The 8,525-nt window shown below is 41.5% G+C and overlaps 1 non-coding gene across 1 annotated transcript; it reads left to right on the top strand.

Moving 5' to 3' along the window:
* The first annotated feature begins 407 nt into the window (after positions 1-407).
* On the top strand, positions 408-483 carry trnae-uuc (transfer RNA glutamic acid (anticodon UUC)). Its single transcript has one exon. It is a non-coding gene; the product is annotated as a tRNA-Glu (tRNA).
* The last annotated feature ends 8,042 nt before the right edge of the window (positions 484-8,525 follow it).

Here is an 8,525-nt window from a genome sequence, read left to right as displayed (position 1 = left end):
CAAGCTTTACACCACTCCAGCCGACGCTTGGCATTGCGCATGGTGACCTCAGGATTGTGTGCGGCTGCTCGGCCATGGAAACCCATTTCATGAAGATCCTGACGAACAGTTCTTGTGCTTATGTTGCTTCCAGAGGCAGTTTGGAACTCGGTAGTGAGTGTTGTAACCGAGGACAGACGAAATTTGACGAACTGATTTGTTGGAAAGATGGCATCTTGTGATGCTGTTACGTTGAAAGTTACTGAGCTCTTCAGTACAGGACATTCTACCTCCAGTGTTTCCTATGGAGATTGCATGACTGGGTGCTCGATTTTATACACCTGTCAGCAACGGGTGTGGCTGAAATAGCGGAATCAACTAAATTAAAGGCATGTCCACATATTTTTGGCCATGTAGTGTACATACCAGGTCCCGTGTGGCTCAGTTGGTAGAGCATGGTGTTTTCAATGCCAGGGTTGTGGGTTCGATTCCCACGGGGGACCAGTACAGAGAATTTTTATTTAATGAATTGTATGCATTCACTACCCTAAGTCACTCTGGATAAGAGCGTCTGCTAAATGACTAAAATGTAAATGTAAAAATGTATGCACAGATAGGGCTCTACCTGAGCAGAGTACGTGCTCCTTTTCCCTTTCAGTCTCCAAAGTCCATTTTTGGTGGTGGTATAATTTTTTACAAAAATTGTCGTTGTTGTTATGGACTCACTGTCCACAAGATGGCGGGAAATTCTCATCTAAACTTCAGAACCAAAAAGATTAGTGACCAGAAAGAATTTGTTTCATTTCCTCCAGTTTTGGCTGGCAAAAACAGAGTAGGCCTACGTTTATCATCCATATGAAATATAGTTTAGCAATCTACTACTGACTCATCTTTGCCAGAACAATAATAGGCTACCTGGTGATTTGATTGATCATTTTCATATTTCAGATAGGCCTAGCTTGAGTGGCTACCAGCTATATGTCTATAAGCAGCTGTAACATCGCATTGCCTTTAATATTATGGCATGAAGATTTAACACATCTAGCAAATATATTACAATATTTATGAGGAAGAATAAGGCTACCCGGCTGGCAACTAGTCTCGTAGATCCCATATAATCTATTAGTTATCGTTCCAGTTTTACATTAAGACTAACTATTAAATGCTGTTGTGTTGTTGAACATTATTGTTCCAATTTCCTGTTGTGTCATGGAGACACTCAAAGTGATATACAGAGCCAGCTCAGGGCAGTATTCTTCAAACATTACTGTCTGCTATAAGAACACCGTCTCATCTTCAGTCCCACTATTTCCCATTTTTCTCTCTGTTGTATTCTAAAATGTTCTCACAAAATTATTGATATGATAAAAAACTGAATATTGACCAGTGTTTGGCCTGGCATGGGTCCCAAATTGCATCCTATTCCCTACGTAGTGCACTACTTTTGTCCAGGGCCTATAGGGTGCTATGTGGGGCACAGCCCTGTTCTATCCAGATCTCTATTTGGTCATTTCCCATGTCTTTTTGAGCATTGCATTCAATATGTTATAATTTTCCAACTCATTGTCACAGCGGCAGCTTCACAGCCATCCCACACTCAGCCTTGTCGTGCCAGTGCCTGGTCTGTTTTTACTGCCTGCTGTTGCGTCTGTCAGGGGAGCAAGTTAATAGCACACCAAAAGACATAGTAAACATTAACAAAGACATTAATCTCAACACAAACCTGTTTCTATAGCTTTGGACCAGCTTTGATGTTCAAATGATCATAAACATATCAAATAGTATAATGATTAGGAACAGCACTGAAATGCATGGCTTAGACTTCACTGTAAAATTATTAGGAAAAGCATTGCGATGCATGGCTTGGACTTTAATGTTGTTAAGGCTGAGGTATGTATCAGGGCAGTGCACATACCTTTTAGTGGGCATGTGCTTAACAGAAAAAAAGAACACCCCCCCCCAAAAAAAAAATACTGCAATGGCAGTCTCAGACTCGTTGAATTATTTCAAGAAGAGGGGAAAGCAGCTCAATCTGATGAGTAAAGTACTTTACAAAACTACTTTGGACTGGAATAAATGCTGCTTTTATTAACAATGTCCAATACAATTCCAGTAAAAATAGAATGTATGAAATACTGTAGCATACCATTATGATATCCAACCCAACTCCATTTGTTGCAACTATCATGTATCCCAGTGGTTTTCAAACTTGTTGACCTGCAACACCCAAAAAGGAATGGTTCAAAACTTGTGACCCCTGCGCACACACATGCACGTGTGCATACGCAAACATGCACGCTCAATGAGCAAATGTAGTCTGTCATTACAGCCATAAACAGTGATGCATTTTCAAAATGCAATATAAACAGCGTTTTACACCTGCATTTGGAGCTGAAAGTCATTCAAGTTAGCAGACAATGTCAAATAGTGATATGTCATGTCACTTCACTGGAGTACAGAGCAAGCAAAATCATAGGGCTACACGGATGTTACCGGGTTGGATGGAAAACATGTTCTATCTGCACCCACAGTCACTTTGCAGGACAGTCTGCCTGCACGAGACATGGTATTTTTTTCATAGAGGGATGGATTTCTGTGATAATAAATAAATATAATAAATAAATAAAAGGATTCCATGTTGGTTTCTCTAGCTCAGCCAGCTAAGTCAGAGATTCCAACTGACCAGAGAGTTGCTGTGTCCTTGTGGGGCCGGATAAACTCATTGTAACAGACAATCACAGAACAGAACAGCTGTAGACGCCTCAGGCAAACATCTCCCTGCTCACCTCAGGACCTCCAGACTGTCAGAACTAGGGCAAAACTTTCCACCAAACCAGCCACAGATGCATCAAATATGAGTGAGGACAGAAGCAGTTCTAATACGACTCTGGTTTCTCTTCATTAAGCACAACCCTGCGTGGGGGAGATTTTCTGGGGTTGTGTCCCTCTCTCTACTCTCTCTAACCTCACTTTCCTTTGGACTGACCAGGAGGCAGAAACTGTATCAGTGGTTGGCGCTGTCTCTGTGGTCCAGCGGACAAGGCCGGAAATCACCAGAAGGACTATGGAAGACGGAAAGTTAACAGTGGCTTGACAGTGGCCCCCCCCAGTCCATGGACCACCCGGACCCCCCCAGTATCCAGGACCAGCACTGGACCACTGCCTGACAAGGAGGCGATGGATTATAGGCCATGAGGCGAGTAGAGCGCTGCCGAGGGGTGCCATACTCCCTCTACCCTTGGCCTGCAGCCCTCCTCCCTTTACTTTCTTTTTTTCTATCTGCCCTCCTCAGGCCACCACTGACCAGACCAGGACCAGCTGACCACTGGCATTACGCAGTTTCTCTGGACCACCGCAAGGTCAGAGTTTGCCCCCCCCCCCAAATAAAATATTTTATAAACAATGTAATAAAACATTTTATAAACAATGTAATAAAATGTGTCTGCCAGACAGCCACTCACAAACTGATTGCTATCCCAGGTGCTGAAATGTAGACATGTGGCTGCATGCCTAATAAATCAATGATAGGCTTTCTGTGGTGCAAGGGCATGTATAGCTTTGCTTTACCTAACGGATAAATGTTTATTGGTCTTCCTTTGGTCGTCATTTCTCTCATGTTAAGCAAAACATTTCAGAAGCTATACATGGTGTCAGAATGCTGCCATTTTTAGACTGCTGGTGGCAATAATATAATTCAAACATTGCAGATTTTAAAATGTATGTGATTTTTTTAATAATATACATCTTTCCTGTATAGGCTACATGAACCTGCATGACATGAGCCATCCTTGTGCTCTCTCCCAGCTTGGATAGAAAGTTGTTGTGCGTAAAACCAGTCTATTTAATGCCAAATAATACAGTCAGACAACCCTCAAAACACTAGTTTACTAGGGATTGTTTCATTATTCAGCGTACTATATATATATATATACCATATTTAGCTGCTATTTATAAACTTCATAAAAAAATGACACAGCAAAAAGCCTAGCAATGAGAAAAAAAGTGGTTGGCTTGATTCAGCCACTAATTATTGTTGAACTCAGCGAGTTTTGTCTGGCTAATAGCCTACACAAATGGTCTTCAATATTCAAGGTGCACAATATATACAAAAGTATATGGACACCCCTTGAAATCAGTGGATTCGGCTATTTCAGCCACATCCGTTGCTGACAGGTGTATTAAATTGAGCACATAGCCATGCAATCTCCGTAGACAAAAGTAGAATAGCCTTACTGAAGAGCTGATTGACGTTAAATGTGGCAACGTCATAGGATGCCTCCCATAACAAGTCAGTTTGTCAAATTTCTGCCCTGCTAGAGCTGCACCGGTAACTCTAGGAGCAACAACAGCTCAGCCGCAAAGTGGTAGACCACATAAGCTGACAGAACGGGACCGCCGAGTGCTGAAGCGCGTAGCGTGTAAAAATAATATTTCCTTGAGTTCCAAACGGCCTCTGGAAGAACTGTTAGTCGAACTTCATGAAATGGGTTTCCATTGCCGAACAGCCGCACACAAGCCTAAGATCAGCATGCGCAAGCCAAGTGTTGGTTGGAGTGGTGTAAAACCTGTCGCCATTGGACTCTGGAGCAGTGGAAAAGATTTCTCTGGAATAATGAATCACGCTTCACCATCTGGTAGTCTGACGGACGAATCAGAGTTTGACAGATGGCAGGAAAACGCTACCTGCCCCAATGCATAGTGCCAATGTTTGGTGGAGGAGGAATAATGTTCTGGGGCTGTTTTTCATGATTCGGACTAGGCCCCTTAGTTCCATTGAAGGGAAATCTTAACACTACAGCATACAGTGGCATTCTAGACAATTCTGTCCTTCCAACTTTGTGGCAACAGTTTGGGGAAGGACCTTTCTTGTTTCAGCATGACAATGCCCCCATCCACAAAGCCAGGTCCATACAGAAATAGTTTGTCAAGATCGGTGTGGAAGAACATGACTGGCCTGAACAGAGCCCTGACCTCAACTCCATCAAACACCTTTGGGATGAATTGGAACGCCGACTGCGAGCCAGGCCTAATCGCCCAACATCAATGCCCAACCTCGTTAATGCTCTTGTGGCTGAATGAAAGCAAGTCCCCGTAGCAATGTTCCAACATTTAGTGGAAAGCCTTCCAAGAAGAGTGGAGGCTGATATAGCAGCAAAGTGGGACCAACTCCATATTAATGCCCATGATTTTGGAATGAGATGTTTGACAAGCGGTGTAGTGTAAATTAAAATCCAACTTGAGAGACTCCCCTGAAGTCCTTTTTTTGTGTGCAGATGTTTCCACCACGGCCTATAGGTCCAGGTTGCAGGCCCGACTGTTTTCTATACTGTGTATTGCCAACCCAGACACTCTTTCCTGAGATATTTTGCGTCATGTCCATTGCGCTGCACACAATTTAAACGTACTATTGAATGATGCATGCTGAGATATACTTGAGAAAAGGGAATTTTGATATATGCAGCCACACAACACAAACACCGGTTCACCAGTATATCGCAAATATTTTTTGTTTGTTCAAGCCCTCAAGAACTCTTGTCCACTAAATATGATCATATGTTTGCATCTATCAATTTATTGACTGTCCAGTATTCAGACGACTTGTCCTCAGAGCTTCCTATACAGTTAATCTCTTTCCGTAACATGTTGAAGCCTGTAATTAAGGAGAATGAGAGGCTCAATTAAAGATGTAGCAGAACTACTGTATTTGAAGCACAACTCCCTTCTGCCCAGTTTCTCTGATGTTGCTATGGCAATCAAGCTGTTTTTACCATCCCGCAACTGTTTCTTCTGCAGAGAGATTGTTTTCTAAACTGAAACTCATAAAAAAAACAACCTGGCGCCGTCTAGCATTGAACACGGCATTTGCCGGTATCATTACTGGCGGTTTTAGATTTTAGGGATGTTATACAATATATATGCAGGCCTCAACCACTACCCTGAGAGCACTTGATTCAGTGTATTATGCAGCCCTCAGGTTCATTACAAATCAAAAACGTCTAACACATCATTGTGATCTCTACAGCGCTGTTGGTAGGTCGTCATTGACCTTGCGTAGGCTTAAACACTGGTATACACTGATTTATAAGGCCATATTGGGTAAAATGCCATTTTATATCTGTTCTTTTTTAGTCAGGTCGGTAAGTGAATGTCAATTACACTCCCATTCTCATTTGCTTCCAGCAGTACCAAAAATCAGAACAGGTCATGGTAGAAATAGTTTTAGTTACTTAGCTCCGTGGTCTTGGAATTCTCTCCTGAACATTTAAAAATTTGATGATCAAGTTTCGTTGGTGGAGTTAACACTTGATCGATGTATATATCATAGAAGAGTGTAATTGTCTTTAGGACAGTGTCACGTCCTGACCAGTAAAAGGGGTTGTTTGTTATTGTAGTTTGGTCAGGGCGTGGCAGGGGTTGTTTGTTTAGTGTGTTTCGGGTTTTTTGGGGCAATGTTCTATGTTAGTCTATTTAGTCTATTTCTATGTTCAGGGTTTTTGGTTTTGCCTTCAATTAGAAGCAGCTGTTCTTCGTTGCTTTTAAATGGAGGCCATATTTAAGTAAGGGTTTTTTGTCACTGTGTTTGTGGGTAGTTGTTCCATGTATAGCGTGTTGCCTTACAGGACTGTCTTCGTCAATTGTTTGTTATTTTGTTAAATGTCCTAGATTTAGGACAGAAAATCTTATTTCTTATGATGTATTTTTTGAATGTCATTTTGCCATAATGAGTGTTATTTAACGCGTTTCTATGGGCTTTAGTAGTGAAGGCAAAATCGATATTCTATCTTTTTTTTTTTATATACCTAAAGGGGTCCTAAAATTCAAAATCAAATATCTAAATGATTCATACTATGACCATCTTACAACAATTCCATATGTCAGCTTAGCACCCCCCCACCGACATATTTGACTCTAAAGAATAAACTCAAACTGTTCTAGTAACTAGGGGGGTCTTGAAATTGGCTTCAAATAATTCCTGTGGTCCTGTGGGGTTTCACCAGGCAGTTGCGGTTGTTGTTGCTACTGCTCCCCGGCGATTGCCCACTCCGTTCTTGTTGGGGATTCGCATCAGCCTCGCTGCATTGTAGCATTGCATCGCTCCTTGGTTCATCCCATTCATCTAGTTGAGGTGGTGGTTTTGTTTCTGATTTTAATGATGTCTGGTCTGGTCGTTGGTCTGCGCCGGGCCTGCAGGGGGTAGAAGGACAAACCTCAGAACAAGCAGACACACCTGGAAGCCTGTGACAAGGAATTCAAAGGAGGCACTCCCGTGTGGTCTGGTCTCTCCTCCTTTTAGTCTGCTCCGGGTGGTTGACGGTCAGCTGCACTGGCGTACTGGACACCCCAGCATCCCGCAAGACGAGGAGGCCCACAAGCTCTGGGGACCCATGTGCCTGTTATTTAATACATTTTGACTGTAACCATCCAAAAAGTTATTAATATTTTTAATTTTCATACATATGTACTAGGTAAGCTAAGATTTTGTTTTTTGGGCTTGAGGAAGGTCACTGAAAAAGTGCCACAGGCCTTGAAACAGAAAAATGTTTACTGATTGAACATTTTTGTTTTTAAATTTTAAATGTATTTATACAGGTTTTTCTCATTGAGATAACATCTCTTTTCCAAGAGAGACCTGGTCCAATAGCAGCAGGGGGAACAACGTTTCAGACAAAACAACTTACATACACTAATACAACATTTAACGTCTATGGGCTAGGTGGGACACAGCCAGGGCGGCAAATTCAAAAACAACAAAATGTCATAATTCAACTTTCTCAAACAAAACTATTTTACACCATTTTAAATATACACTTCTCCTTGATGTAACCACATTGTCCGATTTCAAAAAGGCTTTACAGTGAAAGCAAAACATTAGATTATATTAGGAGAGTACAAAAATAATCACACAGCCATTTTCCAAGCAAGGACATGTGTCAATAAAACCCAAAACACAGGTAAATGAAGCACTAACCTTTGACGATCTTCATCAGATGACACTCCTAGGACATTATGTTACACAATACATGTATGTTTTGTTCGATAAAGTTAATATTTATATCCAAAAACAGCATTTTACATTGGCGCGTGATGTTCAGAAAATGTATTCCCACCAAAACTACCGGTGAATGTGCACATCAATTTAAAAAAATACTCAAACGTTGACAAAATATATAACAATTATTTAAAGAATTATAGACAGACTACCCCTGGATGCAATCGCTGTGTCAGATTTTAAAATAGCTTTACGGAGAAAGCACATTTTTCAATATTCTGAGTACATAGCTCAGCCATCACGGTGAGCTATTCAGACACCCGCCAAGTTCGGGGCAACCTAAACTCAGAATTAGTATTAGAAATATTCTCTTACCTTTGCTGATCTTCGTCAGAATGCACTCCCAGGAATGCTACTTCCACAAGAAATTTTGTTTTTGTTCGAAATAATCCATATTTATGTACAAATACCTCCATTTTGTTCGTGCATACAGATCACTTATCCAAACACATAACGCGCGAGTGTGGAACGAGAGACGAAAAGTCATAATGTTCCA

Source organism: Salmo salar, chromosome ssa19 (assembly GCF_905237065.1).
Source record: "Salmo salar chromosome ssa19, Ssal_v3.1, whole genome shotgun sequence".
In the NCBI taxonomy this organism is placed as follows: Eukaryota; Metazoa; Chordata; class Actinopteri; order Salmoniformes; family Salmonidae; genus Salmo; species Salmo salar.
This window is presented reverse-complemented; position numbering and strand designations above follow the sequence as displayed.